Source organism: Bos mutus, chromosome 12, assembly GCF_027580195.1.
Source record: "Bos mutus isolate GX-2022 chromosome 12, NWIPB_WYAK_1.1, whole genome shotgun sequence".
NCBI lineage: Eukaryota > Metazoa > Chordata > Mammalia > Artiodactyla > Bovidae > Bos > Bos mutus.
Window position 1 is genome coordinate 82,108,122 of NC_091628.1, and position 24,967 is coordinate 82,133,088.

At 42.6% G+C, this 24,967-nt stretch overlaps 1 protein-coding gene across 2 annotated transcripts in view; it reads right to left on the reverse strand.

The window, feature by feature from the left end:
• FARP1 (FERM, ARH/RhoGEF and pleckstrin domain protein 1) overlaps window positions 1-24,967 on the reverse strand; it is a 314,477-nt gene that overhangs the window by 275,105 nt on the left and 14,405 nt on the right. The window contains exon 2 of one of the 2 annotated variants that reach the window (XM_070380803.1): window positions 5,177-5,269. The exons of the other annotated variant lie outside the window; for it this stretch is intronic. The gene's annotated coding sequence lies outside the window, so the exon portion shown is untranslated. The remainder of the gene's footprint in view (window positions 1-5,176; window positions 5,270-24,967) is intronic. 2 annotated transcript variants of the gene reach the window in all.

The following is a 24,967-nucleotide window of genomic DNA, read 5'->3' on the forward strand; positions in this document are numbered from 1 at the left end:
GTGTGCAGCAGTGCGGTGAGGTGGTCTTCAAAGGACCAGTTCAGCCTTCACTGCCCTCAAGTTCACAGTCAGGGCTGCAACAAACGCTCAAGTAAACTTGGCCAGTTCAGGCATAGTCAAGGCATTAGGGCGTCACCATAAGCCTTTCACATCTCATGCCCTCACCTTGGTATCTTGGAACTCCTTTCATTCAACAAGTCTTTATTGGGTCTTCTTTCTTGCAAGAACTGTTCTAAACATTCAGGAATGAAATAAGGTCCCTGCCCTCAGGGGTCCTGCCAAAATGTGAAAGTCTCACCAGAAGAGTCCACAGGCCATGAAGGATGACCAATGGCCAAGTTCAAGCTGGTAATACCACCAACTCACGTTCACTAGAACACACACTACGCTCATTGGAAAGAACTTCAGAGCTTGAGGTATTTGTTTTCATGGCTCAAAAGACCACATCTGAACACTTTCCCCCTCAAGTTTTGTATTTTATTTTTCTCAAGTCACAGCTGACTGTCTTAATGATTGGATGAGCTCCCTAAAGAATATTCAACACATGTATTGTATGCTATATTAAACAGCAGGATTTAAATAAAGGTAAAAAATCGATGGACAAAACTTGACCCAAACTCTGGTCATGGAAATTAATTACATCAATAAGAGGAAAATGGGAATAAGAGAACTAACTTTCCATTTCTCCATCAAACCTCTCCATGAGATTATTTCAACAGTCAAATGGCTTTTGCAAATATAATCTCCAGCTCCACGTGGTATCCATCCAACTGCCCAGATTAAAATATTTTTGACTCAACTTCCTAATTATTTCCCTGGATTTTTACTACGATCTATGCTCTTCAGGTTAATTTTGCCTATGATATCTGCCTAGTGACAATATTACAGAACACTCCCACCAGTGCATGGCCGTTTCTAATCCTGTGTTCAATCATGTCTCTCTGGTAGCCTGAAATTGGCCACGGTGGACATACATACACCACAGGAATCAGTGAATGCTCTGAACCAGAGTGCTGTTCTTGTTTTTGCTTTTCAAGACAGCTGATCATTAAATAGTTCTTCCCCATCCAAAGCACCTCATCAAAAAATTATGTACCTTAAAAATTAGTCATAAATTGAAAGATCACCAACTATTAGCCAAAAACATAAAATGAATTTTACTTGAATCCACAAAAGCAGAGGAGGCTCAATAACTGAAACAATCTTTGAGAAAGATGAGTTTCTCAAAAATTCGGAGGTCTTATTAGTACTGAGATATTCTAAAGGCCCCAGAGCCTTCCTACCCACAGCCATCACAGGGAAGAGCAGCCTGATCTTTACAAATCTAGGAAATAACATTTTAGTATCTTTTTTCCTTCAAATATTTTTTAATGCACCAGTCCATACTTTTCTAAGAAGCAAAAACAGGATCACACCACACACCCTGTTTTATAAACTGCTTTTAAATGTAAATCTAGTGTGAATAATTTTCCATTGATCAAATAGTCTCCCATACCCTTATTATAGCCTGAACCTTTAAAATGACATGTTAAAATTTTTAAAAGGGAAGGAAGGGGCTTCCTTGGTGGCTCAGTGGTAAAGAATCTGCCTGCCAATGCAGGAGACACAGGTTAGACTCCTGGTCTGGGAAGATCCCACATGCCACAGAGCACCTAAGCTATGTACCACAATTACTGAGCTTGTGCTCTAGAGCCCGAGAACCGCAACTACTGAGCCCGTGTGCTGCAACTAGGGAAGCCACTGCAGTGAGAAGCCAGGGCACCACTCTAGAGAGAAGCCCACATTCACCACAACTAGAGAAAGCACTCACAGCAGTGAAGACCCAGCACAGCCAAAAATAAATAATAATAAAAAACCCTGCAGGAAGATCCTTTTCAGGGTATAAGAAATAAGAGAATGGGAAAAAGGGCAGTGGATGAAACGCACACGAGCAGATGTTTCGTTGTCCTTCCCACCCCAGCCTTCCGACCTTTAACATCTCCTACACATCAGCCCTGTTACCAAATAGCTCAGCCTCATTCAAATATGAGTACACAGGGAGCAGGAATGCAAGCAGGAGACAGATAATAATAAGCACAAGTAAAAACAATTACCAGGAGCAGGGCTACATTAGGAAAACACAGGACCCCTTTGTTCAGGAATTATTGGGAATTTCAAGACAGCGATGGCGGCGTGTGATCTAAGCGTAGGGCCCTGAGCAAATGTACGGATCACGTGCCCAGGAAGCTGGTCACAGAAATCAACAAAGGTAACAGACTCAGAGGTCAGGGGAAAAAACAGTTCTCCCTTGTCTCCAAACTACTCAAGGTAAAACTGCCTCTCTAAAAAATAAAGAGGCTCAGAGACGAGGTAAGAATTGGTTATCATTTATCTAAGAGATTTTAAATGGACTGATAAGGCTGAAGAGATGGAGTTTTGGTGCTAGTGGTAAAGAATTCACCCGCCAGTGCAGGATAATCTAAGAGATGTGGGTACAATCCCTGGGTCAGGAAGCTCCCCTAGAGATGGAAATGGCAACCCACGCCAGTATTCTTGTCTGGAGAATCCCATGGACAAGAGGAACCTGGCCACCTGTGGTCACAGGGTCACAGAAAGTCAGACATGACTAAAGTGACTTAGCAATCTAAGAGATTTTAAATGGCCTGATAAAGCTGAAGAAATGGAGTCTATTAATTTATTTTTACATGAAACAAAGATGAATATTTTTTAATGATAAAAAGTACAATTCACAAAGAAGATACACATCATAAATTATTAGACACCTAAAAGCAAAGAAACAGATACATAAAGCAAAAATCAGAAAAAAATATAAGGGAAAAGATATATACATAAAATATCATAGTGAGACATCTTAACATTTCTTCTAAAGAATGGAGTTTAAAAAAAAATTATAGGGGACTTCTCTGGTGACCCAGTGGTTAAGAATTCGCCTTCCAATGCAGGGGACAAGGGTTCAATCCCTGGTCAGAGAACTAAGATCCCACATGGTGCAGGGCAACCGAGCCTGCACAGCACAGGGAGCCCGAGCACTAACTAGAGAAGCATGCGTGCTGCAACGAAGACCAAACACAGCCAGAATAAAAAATGAATGAAAAGATTCTAGAATGAAGCCACATAGCTGCACCAATAAAACAGACAGTAAGCCCCTGAAAACACAAAGACACACGGGAAGCAAACTTGAGGAAATGACTCGAAGTAGGAAGAAACAATCATCGCATAAATGACTGCAAAAACAGACAGGGATGTGGAAGACAAGGGTACACAACACAACAACTACAGGTCTTGAAAAGTGAAGACAATCCAAACTACATACAAGGTGTTAAAAGGTCTAACCATGAAAAACTTTCTGATAAGAAGACTGACCTGGGACTTCCCTAGCGGCCTAGTGGATAAGAATCTGCCTGCCAATGCAGGGGACACCGGTTCGATCCCTGGTCCAGGAAGATCCCACATGCCTCGGAGTAACTAGGCCCGTGTGCCACAACTACTGAGCCCCTGCTCTAGAAATTGTGCTTCTCAACAAAAGAAGCCACTCCAGTGAGAAGCCCCCACACCGCAAGGAACAGTAGCCCCCGCTAGCTGCAACTACAGGAAGCCTGCACACATAGCAAGGAAGACATAGCACAGCCAAAAATAAATAAATTAATTTAAAAATTAAAAAAAATAAAATAAAAGAAGACAGACCTGACGCTGCAGATACTGTGGTACAGGAAGTCCCAGGAAAGTGACATGAAATTGCCAATGCTCAGAGAGGCTTAAATTCCAAAAGAAATGAGAACCCAATGGGCATGTCCAATGGAAAAAACTAGTCAGTCATGGGCAAGAGAGAAAAACATTAACCTGGCCTCAGCCTTCCCCTCCACAAATACCCAATGCTAAAAAAGAAGGGAGAGTAATGTTTGCAATTCCAAGGTCAAGAAAGGGTGATCTCAGAACTCAACCCTCAAACTGTCTTTCACATATTACTGGAGGAACCAGCCATTCTGAAGCAGTTCAGAACACAGTATCCATGAGGACTTCAACCTGATGATGAAATGCAGCCAAACTAGAATGAATCACAAAGTTTTTTTAAAATCTCAAGAATGGCAAAATCACAGGTGGGAGACTGGTGATAAGGCCTGAATCTGTGGGAAAAACGGACTAAGGGAAAAGAGCTATGGAAAGTGTGGTTTTAGAGCAGAAAACAAATGCTACAATATTTTCCATTTTAAAATTCATAACTGATAAAAAAAAAAATGGAACTGGGGAGAGGGGGGACATAAGATCAGTGCTAATATTTTACTTTCAGAAGAGGAGTCAACATGTCTCCATTTGCAATAAATAGTTTATAAGAAATTGTTCTAATCCCAACATCTTTTCTTATAAATATAGTTTCTTAAAGATACCTCTAATCTCTGTCTTGGTGAGGAAGTCAGCAACTCTTTCAGTCTTGCTTAAATTTCCTTTCCTTTGTTTTAAGGTCAGTTTTATTTTACACCTTTATGTAAATAACACGTATGATAAGATTCCAGCCATCCTTCTCATTTGGCCGGTAACACCTTCCAGATAGAATTTACAAAATGTCAATACAATTTCTAAATAGTGAAACTTGGGGTACTTTTTTTTAATATATTTGTCCTTTGTACTATTTTGTATTATTTGACCTTCTGTAACAAGAAAGTTGGAAGGACTGATGCTGAAGCTGAAGCTCCAGTATTTTGGTCATCTGATGCGAACAGCCAACTCACTGGAAAAGTCCCTGATGCCGGGAAAGACTGAAGGCAAAAGGAGAAGAGGGCGTCAGAAGATGAGACGGCTGGATGGCCCATCGATGCAATGGACGTGCACCTGGACAAACTTCAGGAGATGGTGAGGGACAGGGAGGCCTGGGGTCCTACAGTCCGTGGGGTTGCAAAGAGTCAGACACGACTGGGCGAAGGAACAAAACTACATACCACTGCCCTACAACGAGTTAATTTTCAACAGCAAAGGATATCTTATCATTACTACCTAAAAGAGTAAGTTTATTGGTCTTGATCTTCTCCATGCCTGCCAGGCAGGCAAAAACCTAAATGTTAGTCTCTCCATTTCTTATTGTTCCTAAGATCTCCCTTTCATAGGTGAAAAAACTGAAACCCAGAGAAGTTAAGTAATCCGTCCAAGAGCACCCAGCCAGGAAGTGACCTTAGATCCCTACCTTCACAGCAGGTGGGCTGGCAGAATTCCTGGAGTTAACTTTGTTTCATTCAGTAGGAGTGTCTGTGCCTACAGCAGCAGGGAGAAGTCTGATCTACAATGAAAAGGATACACTCATTCCTGTCTGGTGGTTGCAGAAACTGACACAGCTCTTAGAAAACAAACCAGAAAGAAGTATTCAAGAGTCCTTAAAATGCTTATATATTTTAACACAGTAATTCTATTTTCAGGAATCTAATGGAAGAAAACAATCATATGGAAAAAATATATAAATAAAAACACTAAATGAAGCATCACTTCTATCAAAAATAAGCAATACAATGTCTAACAACAGAGGACTGGTACAATAAAGCATAGTAGAATCATACAGGTGATCACTATGCAGGCATCAACATGCATATTACAAAAGAATACTAAGTGTCTCCGCAAGTAAAGAGAGCCCTTGAGCATTCCTGGTTAAACAATACAGATTATATTCAGGCACTCATGTCTATTTCCTCGCTAATCAACCCCGCCCCCCTACCACTTCAATGGTGGTAATCAAATTAAAAAGGTGAGGTCCCACAAAAGGAGTCAGAAGAAACAGACAGAAGGGAATAAGAAGATTTAAGCAGAAACATTTTAAAAGAAAGTGAACTCAAGAATGTTAACTGACGTAGAAGAAAGTTGAATCTATGCCTGAAAAGGAAGATGACAAGAAGCAGCTCACCAAATTCTAAGATAAACCCTGAAAAGCTCAGGATCTGTAGGCATCAGACACCATGAAACCAGAAGGGGTGAACACAGGAGTTCCGGCTGAAATTTAGAAGATCTCCCACCCCCGGCAGAGGCAGGGCATTTCCCACCTGTGGAGACTGAACCTGGAGGTCCCCAAGGAAAAAAAAAAAAACAGGTTCCAATCCATCAGCGTACAAGCCCTATCAACATCTTCAGTTTTCTGCCAGCTCCTGTTGAAGTGTTTCACTCTTACATATAAACAGCCTGAGGCTACCAGATATTTTAGGAAAACTTCCAACATGAAAAATGGGAACAAATCAAACAAAGAAAGATCTAGAGTTACCACCCTAAAAGAAAACTGACAAATGATCAACAGGTCTTTACATTGAAAGCTCATTCACTGGAAGCTCATTCATCTCATTGGCTCTAATCAGAGAGGCTCTGGTACCCAGAGAGAGAAACCCACACACAGCATCTTCACACATCCCACACTGGAGGTGTCGCGGGAGACTCTGCAAGTGAGTTTCAGCTCATCTTTCAAACTAGCTGGTAAAGTGATAAACCTAAATCTGAAAAAAGAAGTCAAGAAATTATATAACTACTTTATGATTACATCCGGTGAATAATTAAGAATTATAATCACACAAAATCATATAAACAAATTATTTTAAAATGTGTAAGATAAACATGAGAAAAATAAAGAGTTAAAATATTTGAATCCGATCACCTCTAGGTATTAGAAATTAGTTTGTATCTTACTTTTTCTTTGTATTTCTTTGCATGTGTGTTTTTTATTTTCTGTCCTGAGCACATATTACTTTTAAATCTTTTAAAAGTGTGTGTTTCAGAATAACCTATTGCAAGGACTTCCACAGGAAACTATCAGAATGTGTTGAAAAAGGAGCACTAGGTGAGGGAGCTGAAAGGCAAATGAAGAAGAGCCTTGCAAGAAATTCATCTGAGAGTGAGAAATAGGTCAGAGGGGAAGGTCTGGGAAAGAAACTTTGCTGTTCACTATTTTTTTAAATGAGAAAGACCAGTCTGTTTACAAAGTAGGAGGAGAAGCCAGCTGAAAAATCTGCCTCTTCTGGGGAGATTTCCATCTCTAACTTAAGATGGCAACTTATTCCTCTCCCAAGGTAAACACAACCATGCCAACTGAGTTATTTACAGGGACTCTGTGGGGAAGTATATAAATTTTCAGAGAAACTAACTCATATCTCAACTTTGGCTGTGAATTCCTTGAAGATGGAAACCATGTCTTACTCTTCCTGTTTTTGAATGGCCCACAAAGCAGGTCCCCAGTAAAGACTGGTTGATTAGCAAAAATTAACTACATTCAACTGCCCAGCCATCTGCTACTCAAACACTTGCTACAGAAATCTTCAGCAACACCCTCAGCCTGACTTTAACCACACCCACTCACTCATCCACCGACCCAGGTTCCAATCAGAGGTAGATCAGTGGCCACCCTGGTTTCAAATCACAGCTCGACAGATTACCGGCTGTGTGACTCTGGGAATGTTGCTTGACCTCTCTGTGTCTCAGTTTCCTCCTGGGCGACAATATCTACCCTTCAATACTGGTTTGAGAAAACAAATTAACATTGTAGCGTGCTTAGAAGCATGCCTGACATATAGCAAGCACTCTAAAAGTGTTGGTTATTATTATTCAAGGAGGGAAAGTGACGATCAGACAGGAGACAAAGCAGACAGTTCAAGTGCTCTATAAAAGTGGGTCATTTTGCAGAGCATTCTCTGAGAATTGTCTTTGCCAAAGTTAACAGCACAATGCTTCTGCACAATGACTCACCAGTCCGCTCCTCCCCTCATCCCTCAGTTTCTGTCAGTTCTGTCAAAGGGTTATTTTATTCACTTTCAAGCCTTCCAAAAACATTTGGAATCTGCACAAAAGAAGAAATAGGAAACTTTCAGGCAGCGATAAGCAGAAATTCTAAGCTGCTGCTCCAGGATCTCCCTGCAACTCTGACCAGAGTTCCTGCCACACACTTCACATGTGTTTGAGAATTTCTGAAGCGTGCTAGACTCAGCTATACAACCTGGAACTTTCTCAGGTGCTTCAAGCCATCAACCTTTGAGAACATTCCAGATAAACACTAATATATGGACATATTTATACATACAAATATGTATTTTAAAGATATATTCCTCTACTTTAAAATACTGGAATGTCTCATCAGTGATTCATTTGCAAAATTAGAGCAGAAAGGCCATCTCCGCAAACCGTTGCTAAATTTGATACTTTGGTTGATTGATACTTTGGTTGACCTGTTTAAGACTGGTAAACAAAAGTTGACCATATTTCGGTCAATTTCCTTGTCTCTACTCTGTGTATTTTTAAGGTCTGAAACAAACATTCTGTAATTGGAAAGAAGCAAGCCTGGTCTTGAGTCCTGGATGCACGGGTCCGCAGGTGGCTGAGTCTTTCCCAACACCAAACTCCAAGATCAGGGCTGTGGCGAATCCCTAGCTTCCGGTTCAACAACTGCAACAGGACAGGCACCATCTTTGTCACAGCAAGTGGGGGAGGGTGCAGGGGCTGGGGTCACGACCCATTATTCTCTCTGGATTGGAGGGGGCGACCCCCTTCACTAAAAGGGACATTTAAATTAAGGTGGACATTTAATTTACCAGTACATGGGGTTTTTAAAGCCCACCACATCACACCCTAATCCCTTGGTCCAAAAAGCAGATCTGCCAGGATACAGAAACTCTACTTTAAAAAAAAATTTTTTTTTTCTTTTTTTTTAAATTATGAAAGTATGGTAACACATTTACAGGCGACTTGGAAAATACAGAATAAGGTTACATATATTTCCACTATATGATACAATTATTTTTCAAATAGATAAATTAAGATTTTTACTTGGAGTTTTCATACCAAACTCTCAAAATTTAATAGAATGAATATACAGAAAAGTAGAAGGATACAGTAGACCTGAAAAGCACCATGAACTAGTTCAATATGACTTATACAATTTTCACACAACAGTAAGATAAAAATTCTACTCAAGTTCCCATAAACTGTAAACCAGGAGACACTAGAACACATCCAGGGACATAAAACATGCAAAAATTTCAAGGTCTAAAGGTATTAAAATCATACAGAGTCTGTTTTCTTATCACCATGGAATTATGTTAGAAATCAATATCAAAATAATATTTGAAAATAATCCACATATTTTCAAGTGCAGTGTGACATTTACCAAAAGAGATCTTTGACCTAGCCATTGAAAGCCTCAATAGTTAAAAGACTGAAAAAACAGAGGGTGATTGCAAAGAAAACATTTAAATAAAAAATATCAAAATGAGAACTTAATATCAAAGATACTTTAAGAACCCCATGTAACTGGAAATTAAATGTCCACTTTTAAATGATGGGCATATCTAAGAAGCCATAACAAGAAAAACTAGCAAATATTTGTAACAATAAAAATGAAAAGAGAATTTATCAGAATTTGTTGCATGCAGCTAAAGTGGCTCAAAGCAACTAAATACAATAAAAACTAACTCTGCTTCTTTCACTGACTAAAGGCACATGTAATGAATGGTCAATGGAGCCTCTGATCACACCTAGGTGAGAAGGCTCTGGCCAAGCTAAACAGGCTTGGATGCTTTCCTGAATTTTCAGGAGAGGTACCCCCTCCTACATCCACCCATAGTCCCCCCAACTGTGGGATTCTGGTTACAATCTTGCAGAAATCCTGAAAATAGCTCACAGGAATGCATTCCAGGGTTACAAACCCCTTAGGGGTCCAAAGACTCCAGGTTGAGAGGCAAAATCCCAGGGTAAATGAAAATGAAAACCTGAAGACGTTTCACCCAGGTTGATGGATATCCTAAAATATACAACATTCCTTCTCAAGAATTTGCCTAAGTACCACCTGAAATGGAAGGCGAGCCCTGGAACGATCTGCCATTGACTTCTCTGTTTATGCCAACTGCCCATAAAAATTCCTCTCCTGCTTTGCAAGGACAGAACTCAGGAACAAATGACCTAATTAAGCAGGAGATTTCCTGGCTTACAGCTACGAAGACGACTAAAATGCAATGAAACGATGCTAAATTTGAAAGGGGCTGTAAGCCAAACCGATTGAGCAAACTGGGTTTGCTTTTTTTTTTTTTTTGATATGTGTGTACCCAACGCCGTCGGAGCTCAAACCATGAGCCTGACAGCCATCCTTAACCATTTTTATTTATGAAGCAACCAGAATGCGTTATTTCCCCCACTTATCGGCTGCACATTTTTCAAAATGTGATTATGCAGCACTCTGAATGCCTCTTCTTGGCACGTTTTGTCGGCCTGCCTTTGCTACGGGGTTGTTGCCAACGCAACACAATAGAGGGGTTTGCTGTCTCTCACCCCAGCTCTCAGAAATGTGCTCAATTACCCCAAGCTCTCACCGAGCTCTAAACTCCACCCTCTCTGATTTTGCACAGATGTTCAAGGAGAAAGTTTTTTTTTTTTTTTTTTTTGCTTTAAACGAATGTCAAGAGCCTGGCACAATACTGTACAAAGAAATGCACAAGTCAGCACTGTCCAAAAGCTGGTTATGAGCTCACTTCCTCCTCTTTCCAGCTTCTCCACGTCCCAAAAAATAAACATGGGAACGATCATGCTTGCCCAATGTCTAAAAAAACAACCAGGAAGTGCGCAGGTGAAGCACTCACAGGTAATTTTTCTCGGCTCCTTTATGTTGAACTTTAAGGAGCTGGGTGGTTAAGGGCGCTTTGCCAGAGGCAATCCTGGTTCTTTTGGCTACCCCCAACCACCGCCCCCCCGGAGGTGAGGTCATGGGGAAATTCCGAGGGGGTCACATAACTGCTCCAAGGAGCCTGAGACCATTCCCATCCCCCATGCCCACCCCCATGACACCCTATTTTCGGAGCTGTGTTGATTCTGCCAGTTTCTCTCTCCTTCCCAGCACTTCCTCCCTGGGGTCACCGAGATCTCCCTCGGCGGCCAAAATTAACTCAGTAGCTGGATTCCAACTTAGAAACGTCTCATTTCTGGCTAATCAGAACTAGGACTCTCATACTCTTGCATGTCTGGGAGCTATCAACAGTGACAAGTCTCTGTTTCATCCAGGAGAGAACTGCTAACCTGGTGTGAAGCTGGCAAACACCCACAGGGAGAGCGAAAACATCTGTAGTCAAACAATTAAAAAAAAAAAAACTCTCACACGGACTGATTTTCTGTGTGATGGTGAGAAAACTGAGACAGAAAAATGGGAAGGTGTGTGCTGGTACAAACAGGGGCATGTGTATGTTTGAATGGCAAACCTAGATCATAACAAATCATTGACATTCTTAGACTGATCCATAAATCAGGCTGAATCTGCACCCTTGGAAAATGAAAATTCTGCAATTTTTGGAACCATTTTGGTCTCATGTATTATTGCTTCTACAGTAATTTTTTACCATTTTACATTGCACCTTGACAAAATAAAATAAACTTTTGAGCTGAACATGGCAGATAAACCACATGCCAGCAACACGTCTCCCACCAAAAACCCGACTGAAAGGATAGTAAACGTAGCTTTTTAAAAGGACAAAAAATACAGCAGCTGAGAGGAGAACAGACGAAACATTCAACTGACACTTGGATGGAAAGCAGACTGTAGCTGGTGATTTCCATCATAAATGATGCTCAGAGAGGGTCCAACCAGCAGGCCTGTCCTACGCTTCTCCACTCTTGAGTCTGGGAGGCTCCCGCTGAAGGGAAGGTGGGCGATGGGGTGGAACAGAGGGTGATGGTCCAATACAGAGGATGGACCTTGGGGCTCCCAGTCCCCTCCTCCTATCTGCCCAAGCGCCAGCTAAGAGGCTTATTATCCAAACAAACTGAACCAAGGAGATCAGAGATGACAGATGGCACAGTGACAAAGTGATGTGATTCAGGGCTGAAAACTCAGAAAGAGATGGTGGGAATAAGGGAGAGTCTACTGACTACCCCATGGGATCCACATCCCCCTCCCTCCATTCTGCTTCCAGATGTTTCCAGAATACTCGGAGCTTATCCCAGCCCAGGCTTATCCCAGACAAGGCTGGTGGAATTTTTCTCTGCAGAACCTGAATGAACACACATACTAACGTTTGAGAAGACCAGCTGCTGCTTCATCACTTTAAAGAAACATCAACAATTGGCAAGCCTGTCACATGCACAGAGAATCAGGTCTGATTTTTTGTATCTTACTTTTAACACGCGCTTAGTAACAGCCAAGGCTGAGCAAACCTTTACAGAAAGCCTATGAAGTGAAAGCAGGACCAAAACACAGAGAAGGGAAAAAGCCTGGTGAAAATACGCAGACATTACAGGGGGTAGAGGAAACTTAACAAATAAAGAGATGCTATGAGAAAAATAGCTCTTAGAAATTAATCATATGGATAATTAAATTTGTTAATTAGAGGAAATTTCATAGAGAGCAAAAAATAAATACATGGAAAATTTTAAAAGATAAGTAGGGCATCTTCTGAAAGGCCTAATCCTCAAAACATAGGAATTACAGAAAGACAGAATTAAAAGAAAAAAAAAATTTAATTCTAGAAGTGTCCCAGACTGATAGACAAGGTTTCCATACAAAAAACAAATGCCCAGCATAATTTTTGAAAGGACCCACTGAGATTTATGCCAAAAATTGTGAAACTTTAAAATATGGGAAGTGAAGATCCCAAAGTGTTTCACAGAAGAAAAAAGTTAAATCACATAACAAAAAATGTTAGAAGACAACAGAGCAATGTTTTTAAAATGTCAGAGAAAGTATCTTCAGTTTTTAATTCTACATGTGGTAAAATTATCAAGCAAATCTAAGCAGACATTAGAGACATTTTTAGATATAAAGGCTCAAAAGGAATTTAGCTACCTTTCACCTTTCTGAGAAAGCTACTTGAGTATGTGTTCTATCAAACAATGGAGTAAATCATGAAATTAGAAGATGTGTAACCCAGAAAACTGTGGGTCCAGAAAAGAAATACAGTGAAGGAAAGTCCCTGAATGATCGCTGTGTACTAGGCCTCAAGTACAAGCTATCTGCTCAAGAGCTGAAAGTGGGGGCCCCAGACAGTGTGCACCAGGGGAAAAGATGGGGAAACTGAATGGTTACATGATGTGCTTTTAAAGTTTGGGGGAAATTAGATGAAAGAAAACTGGCAGGTCTGTTGAAATTATTTGATAGAAGTTAGCTATGGGTATACTGCAAATCAGGCCAATTTTTAAGAACTGAATTATCTCCAGAGAAAACAAAGTTTCTGAAGGAAATAATCACAGGACAGTATTTGACCCAGCAGTGAACACACAGTGGAAACAGGCACACTGATGACTTAGCCAGCCCTGCACCATACCACGAAGGGAGCAGGAGGGAAGGAGGAAGGTGGCGGGGCGGGGCGAGAGAACTCAGTCACTGCCCACTGTGCCCTGGGAGTTTTAACTTTTGTTTTTTTAATATCTATTCATTAATTTATTTTTGGCTGCGCTGATTCTTCGTTGCTGTGTGTCTTCTCATTGCAGTTCCTTTTTGTTGTCATGGAGCACTGGCTCTAGGCATGCGTGCTTAGCAGTTACAGCACGCAGGTTTAGTTGCCCCATGGCATGTGGGATCTTAATTCTCCCAGAACAGGGATCAAACCCGTGTCCCCTGCATTGGCAGGTAGATTCTTAACCACTGGACCACCAGCGAAGTCCCAAACTCCTTTCTAAACAGCCTCTCAACTCATCATCCAATTTCCAGATCTTCCACCCTCCAAGTTCTTCCCACACATTGAGGGAGGGGTTCCACCAAAATGAGGGGGAGGATGTAAAACTGAGAAGACAGGCTCCAGAAAACAAATTTCAGGAAGAGAAGTCAGGGCGGGGGTGGGGGGTGGATTCCTAGGATAACATCAGAGATCCTACACCAGGTAACAGAGGTAAGGAGGATGGCCAGGGTCACCGAGGGGGAGATGGCGGGCAAAGCCAGGCCAGACTGGAGCAACTCAGACCTCCAGACAAATCCCCTTGAGGACTGGGGATAAAACAGGGACTATCTGAGCATCTGATGAATTTGAATAAACTAAGAGGGATTCAGGCAGGAGATGAGAATTTTGGAGTGAATTATATAACTATATGGAAAATGAAGTGGAAGAAAAGTTAGATAATTATAAAGTCCAGGGAAAGGAAAATTGGGCAAAAATGGAAACTAGCCACCTTTGACTCTTACATTATTCTTTGAACCAACATAAATTAAAAAAAAAAATAAACCACAAAGTTCTAGAAGAAGTTATGAGACTTTAAAAAATGCTCTCAGAGAGCAGAAGCTCTCTCCAAACATGACCTAGACCCCAGATGCCACAGAAGCAAAGGCTGACGAAGTGCAGAGCCGAACGGCGAAGTACAGAGCAGGACAAAGCGTTTAAATACCCTTGACAGAGGGCTAATCTCCTCCACAGGCAGAGGCTCTCCTATACAGCAATCAGAAAAATGGACAAAGGACAGGCAAGCAGTGGACAGATCCCCCCAAAATGTCCAAGTGGTTCGTCAACATCTGAAAATGTCTCCAACCTCAAAAAGCAGTAAGGAAAACACAAGTGATAATTAAGAAACCCTAATTTCCATTTCTCACTGGAGAAGGAAATGGCAACCCACTCCAGTGTTCTTGCCTGGAGAATCCCAGGGACGGGGAAGCCTGGTGGGCTGCCGTCTCTGGGGTGGGGTCGCACAGAGTCGGACACGACTGAAGTGACTTAGCAGCAGCAGCAGCAGCATTTCTCACTGATCAGATTAGGAAAAGCGAACACTGGACATGACTGTGGTTGCTCAGTGGAACAGGCAGTTAATCCAATGATTCAGAGGGTTCTCTGGATTCAGATGGCCTGGGTTCAAGTCCTAGCTCACCACTCACTGGAGCTGGCCCTTAGCCAGGTTACATCATCTCTATGACCTCAGTTTCCTTTATCTGTAAAGATGTGATACCCACAGTACTTCTAAGAGTTGCTCTGAAGATTAAACAAGTTAATATCCACAAAGTACTTGAAAAAGCATAAAGTAAGAACTATGTATGAGTTAGTACAACAAATCCATCTAAACGAAAAAGAAATACACCCTCTGACTGCAGACCCCACCTCTGGGATTTGTATTTCGGATGTACTCACAAAGAGACTTCAAGAACCTTCTCTGCAGCATTGTTTACTAACAGCAGACCATTTGAAATATAAATGTCTATCAACAGGGACAACTTTACAGGTAATTAAAGGTTCCCCATAAAATGAAATGTTACCTGCCAATAAAAAATGAGGCAGATCTGTACATACCAATATAAAATAATCTTCAGGGTGTGTTAAGTAAACAAGATACAACATAATATCTAGTATATGCTACCATTTGTGTTAAATGGCTATGCATAAAATATTTCTGGAATAATATGCTTTTTTTTTAAATGATGGGAGGTTATCATATAGAGGTCCTACCAGGTCTGTTTTTAATGGGCAAGAATCAAGAATGATTCTTTCCAAAGTGTTGGAAAAGTCTCTCTTCTTAAGGAGAGTAAACGTTCCCCATATAACTTTATTTTCACTATTTGCTCTATTTGCTCTCTTTGTAAACCTTGTTCCCACAGCATTGTGTTAAAACAAACTTCAGCCTGACAGAGTTCAAACTGCCGTGAACCCTGAATTACTGGGGTTGAAAACCAAGGCCTGACGGTCCACGTGCAGAGCAGCATGTCCACAATACCTACTTCAGGCATTACACTTTGTCCTAAAGCGCGGAGACGGCTTTCACTTCTTTCAATATCAGCATGATATGCCAAATTACAGTACACTTAATTTTTAGAAAGACAAATAACAAGTTCAAAACCAGATTCAAACATGCACTCTACTGTTCACAGCAGCCCTATTCACAATAGCCAAGACGTGGGAGCACCCAATGGACACCTAAAAGGTCCCTCAACAGATGACAGATAAAATGTGGCACATATACATGACGGCGTGTCATTCACAGTCATAGAAACGAATGGAATTATGCCATTTGCAGCAACACGGTTGGACCCAGAGAGCACATACGAAGGGAAGTAAGTCAGAGAAAGACAAAGACCACGTGACACTGCTTATATCTGGAATCTAAAATATATACACACACATATGTATAATATATACATAAATGACCTTATTTACAAAAAAGAAATCGATTTACAGATGTGGAAAACAAGCTTAGAGTTACCAGAGGGGAAAGTACGGTGGGTGGGGGCGGAAAGGGAGTAAATTAGGAGTTTGGGATTCGCATATACACACATAAAATAGACAACCAACAAGGATCTACCATATAGCACGGGGAACTATATCCAATGTTTTATAATAACCTAGACATCCTGGAATGTGAAGTCCAGTGGGCCTCAGAAAGCATCACTACGAACAAAGCTAGTGGAGGTGATGGAATTCCAGTTGAGCTATTCCAAATCCTGAAAGATGATGCTGTGAAAGTGCTGCACTCAATATGCCAGCAAATTTGGAAAACTCAGCAGTGGCCATAGGACTGGAAAAGGTTAGTTTCCATTCCAATCCCAAAGAAAGGCAATGCCAAAGAATGCTCAAACTACCGCACAATTGCACTCATCTCACATGCTAGTAAAGTAATGCTCAAAATTCTCCAAGCCAGGCTTCAGCAATATGTGAACCGTGAACTTCCTGATGTTCAAGCTGGTTTTAGAAAACGCAGAGGAACCAGAGATCAAATTGCCAACATCTGCTGGATCATCAAAAAAGCAAGAGAGTTCCAGAAAAGCATCTATTTCTGCTTTATTGACTATGCCAAAACTTTTGACTGTGTGGATCACAATAAACTGTGGGAAATTCTGCAAGAGCTGGGAATACCAGACCACCTGATCTGCCTCTTGAGAAATTTGTATGCAGGTCAGGAAGCAACAGTTAGAACTGGACATGGAACAACAGACTGGTTCCAAATAGGAAAAGGAGTTCGTCAAGGCTGTATATTGTCACCCTGTTTATTTAACTTATATGCAGAGTACATCATGAGAAACGCTGGGCTGGAAGAAGCACAAGATGGAATCAAGATTGCCAGGAGAAATATCAATAACCCCAGATATGGTGATGATACCACCCTTATGGCAGAAAGTGAAGAGGAACTCAAAAGCCTCTTGATGAAAGTGAAAGTGGAGAGTGAAAAAGTTGGCTTAAAGCTCAACATTCAGAAAACAAAGATCATGGCATCCAGTCCCACCACTTCATGGGAAATAGATGGGGAAACAGTGGAAACAGTGTCAGACTTTATTTTTCTGGGCTCCAAAATGACTACAGATGGTGACTGCAGCCCTGAAATTAAAAGACGCTTACTCCTTGGAAGGAAAGTTATGACCAACCTATATAGCATATTCAAGAGCAGAGACATTACTTTGCCAACAAAGGTTCGTCTAGTCAAGGCTATGGTTTTTCCAGTGGTCATGTATGGATGTGAGAGTTGGACTGTGAAGCAGGCTGAGCCCCAAAGAATTGATGCTTTTGAACTGTGGTGTTGAAGAAGACTCTTGAGAGTCCCTTGGACTGCAAGGAGATCCAACCAGTCCATTCTGAAGGAGATCAGCCCTGGGATTTCTTTGGAAGGAATGATGCTAAAGCTGAAACTCCAGTACTTTGGCCACCTCGTGTGAAGAGTTGACTCATTGGAAAAGACCCTAATGCTGGGAGGGATTGGGGGCAGGAGGAGAAGGGGACGACAGAGGATGAGATGGCTGGATGGCATCACTGACTCGATGGAAGTGAGTCTCGGTGAACTCCGGGAGTTGGTGATGGACAGGGAGGCCTGAGGTGCTGCGATTCACGGGGCTGCAAAGAGTCGGACACGACTGAGCGACTGATCTGATCTGATAGTGGGAAAGAATCTGAAAAAGTATATATATGTATATATCTGAATCACTAAGTCAACTATCAGATCAGATCAGTCGGTCAGTCGTGTCCGACTCTTTGCAACCTCATGAAGCGCAGCACACCAGGCCTCCCTGTCCATCACCAACTCCCGGAGTTCATTCAGACTCACGTCCATCGAGTCAGTGCTGCCATCCAGCCATCTCATCCTCTGTCATCCCCTTCTCCTCCTGCCCCCAATTCCTCCCAGCATCAGAGTCTTTTCCAAAAAAGTCAACTATACTCCTATATAAAATAAATTTTTTTAATTCTTTTTTTGAGTATTTTTTAACCACCTTTTTAAAAAGATTGAAGTATAATTTACAATGTTGTGTTAGCTACAGGTATACAGTAAAGTGATTCAGTTATATACATACATGTATCTATTCTTTACCAAAGTCAAAAAGAATTTAAAATTCAAACTAAATTTCAAAGTATTTTGAGGATGAATAATACAATTCCTGACGGAACCTCTTGGCCTGCCAGACCAGCTCTTCTCAGAGAGACAGAGGAGACTTTCCTTCCACACACAATGCACAGCGGAGGATAGAGCAGGAAGCTACGCTGGCGGTGAAGTCCGGTCTGCAACCCTAAGAACAATTAAGAATATGAACTTGGTTCATGTTAAACTAAAACCTAAGCTCTATGAAGATTCATAACGCTTCCACTGGATTCACAGCAGCAGGTAAACGTGTGGACAAAGGGAAAGTCCCCGATGTGTCCGTCTGTTGTGTAATCAAACACAAATCAAAGGAGTCAAGAGATTCGGTGAGGAAAAATCAAGACACTTCAGCATAAACCCACAAAGAGCACCCCAGACTCTCCGCCTCCTTCAGTCTCAACTGAAAATGTCTTCTTCCACAAAAACAAGGGTCCCTGAAATGCTGACCAGTCAGGCAAACAGAGTCCAGATGGTCAACCGACCTTCATCTGGTTAAGACAAATGACACCCTTTAAAAAAAATATATATATATATGTATATATAAATGAACGTTATTTACAAAAAGAAATTGGCCAAAGCCTGAAAGGGAGGAGAATTATCTGGGGGAGAATGCACACATGCATATGTATGGCTGAGCCCCTTTGCTGTCTACCTGAAACTATCATAACATTGTTAATCAGCTATATTCCAATATAAAATAAAAAGTTAAAAAAAAAAAGAAATTGGCCTAGGTAGCCAGCCAATCAACAAATATTAACAGAGGCAAAATACCCACATGGCAACTTCCTCATCCTTTCTTCACTCCTCTCCCCCGCAGTCTTAAAGGCGATTAGGTACACTTACTGTTCACTAAAAAGTAAGACTATTTCTGGAGTTGCTGCCAATGGCATTATTCATAGATTCAAACTATCCAGTAATTTACTCAGAATTCAGCTAAAGAGGGGTAATTAAGAATATTAGAAAAGACCATCCTAGGTTTAATGTACAAACCACTAACGTAGGATATCATGGCCCCCAAACAAGTTAGTTTTCTCCTCTAGGTGAGCATTTGTTGTCAAGCACCTGATGTGCAAGGCATCTCTGCCATTCACAGAACATGAAGCATCTCTAACTTTCCAAGAGGCTAAGCAGGCCTGTGTCTGAGAAGCTAAAACCAAGGCCAGAAGCTAAAGGACGGGGATGCTAAAGCAGACAGTGTTAGAGGGTAGTTCAATTCAGTTCAGTCGCTCAGTCGTGTCGGACTGTTTGCAACCCCATGGACTGCAGCACACCAGGCTCCTCTGACCATCACCAACTCTCGGAGTCTACTCAAACTCATGCCCATCGAGTCAGTGATGCCATCCAACCATCTCATCCTCTGTCGTCCCCTTCTCCTCCTGCCTTCCATCTTTCCCAGCATCAGGGTCTTTTCAAATGAGTCAGCTCTTCACATCAGGTGGCCAAAGTATTGGAGCTTCGGCTTCAGCATCAGTTCTTCCAGTGAATATTCAGGGGTGACTTCCTTCAGGACTGACTGGTTTGATCTCCTTGCAGTCCAACAGACCCTCAAGAGGCTTCTCCAACACCACAGTTCCAAAGCATCAATTCTTCGGTGCTCAGCCTTCTTTATGGTCCAACTCTCACATCCATACATGACCAATGGAAAACCATAGCTTTGACTAGACGGACCTTTGTTGGCACAGTAAAGTCTCTGCTTTTTAACATGCTGTCTAGAGGGCAGGGTGAGGAGTAAATTTAGATCTGCCATCAACGTACGACTATAAATTCAAGGCTTTTACAGACCATGGGAGCCCAACAGCTGGTGAGAAGGTCGGCTCAGGTTTAAGAAGTTCAAGGTCATTTTACCAACAAGGCCCCAAAGAGGGTATCAGTTCTCTTCATTCGACAAAGATTTAATGGCTGCTGACGATGGCCACAGCCTGTGCTAGGCAGCAGTCCCACAGAAAGGAGCAAACTAAGCCAGTGTCTACAGGTACACCAGCGAAAGGTGCTTCTTCCCAGCACACACCACTGAGAAGGCAGTCGTGTTCCCGGATCTCACCCACCCCTTCTTTTGGAAATCCTGCACCACTTTCAAACCCCCAACCTGGCAAGCAGGAGAGCCCCGGAGCAGTATTCACTTCCAGAAGCATCCGTCAGAGTTAGGACTACAGTTCTATTTTCTAACTCGTGAGGAAGGCTACACACTTCTAATAGAAAGTAGATCCCAAGCCCCCTGCCCACAAATGCCATGAGGAAAAAAGAATCTAGAGATAAGACAGGCAGAAGCAGTGAGTCTTCATCAGGCCCCTACATCCTTATAAGGACATTCTGCGCAATCTCCACATGATAGGTCATCCAGGGTCATCCAGAGGTCATCCAAGGACCCCACCCCCCCACTGTGAGCCCAACTGCATTGGGCTCTGAAGGTCAACAGGAAGTGACCTCATGAGACCTTTGAACTTAACCACTTTAGTTTAAGGACTATGGAAGCAACGTTAAGGGGGGAGAAATTCAAAAAACAAATGTACAAGATATTATAAAGTTGAAAAAAATTAAACAGTAAAAAAAAATCTAAATTTTAGGAAAATGTTGGATGTTGGTAATGGGGGCGGTAGTGGGTGAGGAAGGGGTATATAGGAACTCTGCTTTCTACTCCATTTGCTGTGGACCTAAAACTGCTCTTAAAATAACTTTTTTTTTTTTTAATAACCAAAGGAAAGAAAACTATGTAAGGCAAATATGAAGAGAACAATCCGTGTGTGAGTACGTGTATTTGCCAAACCACCCTTCTTCACTTTTCAAAGTTTCTACAACAATCCTATTATTTTTACAATTAAAAAAGAGACATGCAGAAGAAACAAGATGATTTTAAAAAGCTTTGTTTAAAAAAAAGGATTCAGGGAAGCACAGCTAATTCCCATGTGAAATACATCAGGCCAGGCTTATGATCTGTTCGGGTTACCCAAGCCACTCTGCAAGCAACGCAAGGGAGAAGCAGGCAGCCATCCCCTGCACCAGGCTAGAGCAGCCACAGCCCTGAACCACACAAGCCCTGCCAGCAGAGCGACAGTACTCACTGCCAGGCTGGCATCGGCGCCCGGGAAAGCCTCATGGCACAGGTCCTTTGTCATGTGGCTGTTAAGCTGAAAGCAGATCTCCTTCCTGCTGCAGCTCCCAAACATCCACGCCGAGTGACAAAACACCACTCTCCGAAACTCTAACAGGCTTTCATTAGGCCTGGGCGTCAGGGTCTCACAGCTGAAATTCTGGAAGTAACCCTGGAACCAAACACTTGTGTCAAGCAGGGACAGAGCAGCGACTGCAAAGGGCCAAGACGTGTCCTCTAAGACGGGTGACTCGTCCCCCAAAATGTCTCAAAAGGGAAAATAAAATAGTATCACAATGCTGAAAAGGATGCTGAACTCCCGTGAGCTGATCAGACCTTCCTCATTCTTCCACATCCAGAGCCACTGGCTGTGTGGGGTCAAGGTGAGGCAAGCGAGGCATGGCCCTGGATGTGAAATTTAAGGGATGCCAAAACCCACAACTAAGATCACCTTTTTTTAATCAATTTTTTAAAAATAAAAGTTTTTTTTTTTTTTTTTTTAACCACGAACAAAATAATACACTGTTAAACAAAGACAGATTCTTTACCATCTGAGCCACCAGGCAAGGCTTGAACTGTGCTGCTGGAGAAGACTCTTGAGAGTCCCTTGGACTGCAAAGAGATCAAATCAATCCTAATGGAAACCAACCCTGAATATTCACTGGAAGGACTGATGCTGAAGCTGAAGCTCCAATACTTTGAACACCTGATGCGAGGAGATGACTCACCGGAAAAGGCCTGGATGGTGGGAAAAACTGAGGGCAGGAGGAGAAGGGGGCGACAGACGGTGAGATGGTTGGATGACATCACGGACTCAATGGACATAAGTCTGAGCAAACTCCAGGAGATGGTGAAGGACAGGGAAGCCTGGCTGCTGCAGTCCATGGGGTCCCCAAGAGGTAGACAAGACTGGCTGACAGAACAAGAACAAAACAAAGAGTGCCTGATCCTGAACTTGCAGATCTATCTCACGTCGCCCTAGTCTGGTGTGCTTGCCTACAGCTGTACTAGGAGAAGATCCCTAACTGAGTCACAAAGAGCATGGACTTGAGGAAAGCCTGATTTCACTGATACACGGTGTATGACCGTGGGCATGTTACCCAGAAATCTAAGACTCAGCTTCCTCTTCTGTAAAACGGGGACAACATCTTCCTCATTGAGAAAGGACCAAACAAACGTGCAAGCCCGCAGTCTAACACAGCACCTGGTTTAAAACTGGAAGCCCAAATCCTGATTCCAAGAAGAAGCCGAATATGATTCCTAGAAGGACTTCTAGCCCATGCGATCTATCTATCTATCTATTGCTTGATCTATCAAGCAATTTTCTGGAGATAGGTTTTGATGGGTTTTCCCTACCATCACTCTGGTGATGGACTTTTCTCTCTCTCTTTTTTAATATTTATTTATTTGGCCATGCCAGATCTTAGTTGCAGCATGCAGGCTTAGTCCTGGCATTCAAACTCTTAGTTACGGCAAGAGGGATCTAGTTCCCTGACCAGGAATTGAACCTGGGACCCCTATATTGGGAGTCCTGAGTCTCAGCCACTAGACTTTTCTTATTTGCATCTTCAGCTGGTAGAAGTGAGGGCCATTCCTAGCACTGAGCTATGCCAGGGAAAGACAGCAAGTGAGAACAGAGAATGATGCCTACCCTGGTTAGCTCCTCAGGATAAGCAGGAAAGTGGTACCCAAACAGCATGGCACAGTGAGCAGACAGACCACCTCTGTGTCTCTCAGATTCTCCTTCCTACAGCAAAGTGCAGGCATTATTTAAATAAAAGGAATCAAACCACCAGGAGAATTTTTCAACCTCTTGAAAAATTGACAATTTTTCAACCTCGAGTCTTTGCCAAGGTACCTAGCACCCAGGGAAAAGCCACTGTTCCCCTGCCACAGGCCTTGACCCTCACCATCAACTGTGGATCTGCTAACGCCGACTCTGGGATTTCATTTTTTTTTTTTTAACACCAAAAACATTTTGTATTGGGGTACAGCCAAATAACAATGTCGTGACAGTTTCAGGTGAACAGTGAAGGGACTCAGTCATACATAAACATGTATCCATTCTCCCCCAAAACCCCCTCCCATCCAGGCTACCACATAACATTGAGCAGAGTTCCATGTGCTATCCAGTGGGGTTTTCTTTTTTTGGCGGGGGTGGGATCCATTTTAAAAATAGTGTGTACATGTCCTTCCCAAAGTCCTCAACTATCCCTCCGCCCCCCCCACCCTAACTGGCAACCAGGAGTCCGTTTCCCAAGTCTGTCTCTTCCTGTTCTATAACACAGGGTGTAACACAAGTCCCTCAGTCCCATGGTAGCCAGCTTCCAAGATGGCTCCCAATGACCCTTGCCACCTGGCACCCCCCACTTTTGTGTAGTCAACCCCCCACTGAATCATGGCTGGCCTGTGTGATCAAGAATCTGTGGAAGCAACCAAGGAGAACTTCCCAGTCTAGGTCATTAACGTCATGGCAGTTTCCACCTTGGTCCTCACGAACTACTCGCTCTGGGACAACCTAGCCACCATGCTGTAAGGATACTCCAGCAGCCTACCTGAGACGCTTCCTTGGAAACAGACCCTACCACCCCAGCTGACATCTCTGCTGCAAATATCCAAGCCAGAACTGCCCATCTAAGACACTCCCAGAGTCCTGTCCCAGAGAAGCTGTGAAAGACAGTATTTACTATTGACGTGTGGGTTAGTCACTCAGTAGCATCTGACTCTTTGTGACCCCACGGACTGTAGCCCGCCAGGCTCCTCTGTCCATGGAATTCTCTAGGCAAGAACACTTGAGTGGGTTGCCATTCCCTTCTCCAGGGGATCTTCCCGACCCAGGGATCGAACCTGGGTCTACTGACATAAGTCACTCAAATTGGAGTAGTGTGTCACACAGTCACAGATGAGGAATCCAGGCCCTGAAGCCTGTGTTCTTTCCTCCAGGTCGCCACTGCCTTTCAGCTGCTTCTATAATTCTTTTAATCATTATCACTGTATATTCACATAGAGAATTAACAAGATACTCAAATCAAACCTCCACACCCTATCAGGTCTCTGAGCTAAGTATTTATGCCACATGCTGCTGCTGCTAAGTCGCTTCAGTCGTGTCCAACTCTGTGCTACTTACCTCTATTTCTTGCTGGCATTGTTACATTCTGAGCCTCAGCTTTCATATACACAATTGCTCTTTTTGATTCATCCCTTCCCAAAATGGGCAGCTAACAGAGTTTATTAAGCCTCTGCCTGTAGGCTTCCGTAGTGGCTCAGTAGTAAAGAATCCATCTGCAATGCAGGAGACACAGGTTCAATCCCTAGGTTGGGAAGAGGCCCTGGAGAAGGAAATGGCAACTCACTCTGGTATTTTTGTCTGGGAAATCCCATAGACAGATGTTAGGGAAATTAAATAGTCTTCTTTAGGCTTCAGAGACAAAGCAGAACAGGCCTCTGACCTTGCTTCTAACCTGCCAGGACACTGCCCTGACTGTGGGTGACGCCCTGACTGTGGGTGACTGCCTGCTGTGAGTGCAAGACTAGCCGCACCATAGATGAGATAGTCTTGAGATTGTTGAGCCCCTGGAGGGGGTCTGGCCAACCAAGCCTCAGGCGGAACAATATTCCAAGTTCTTCAAGACAAAA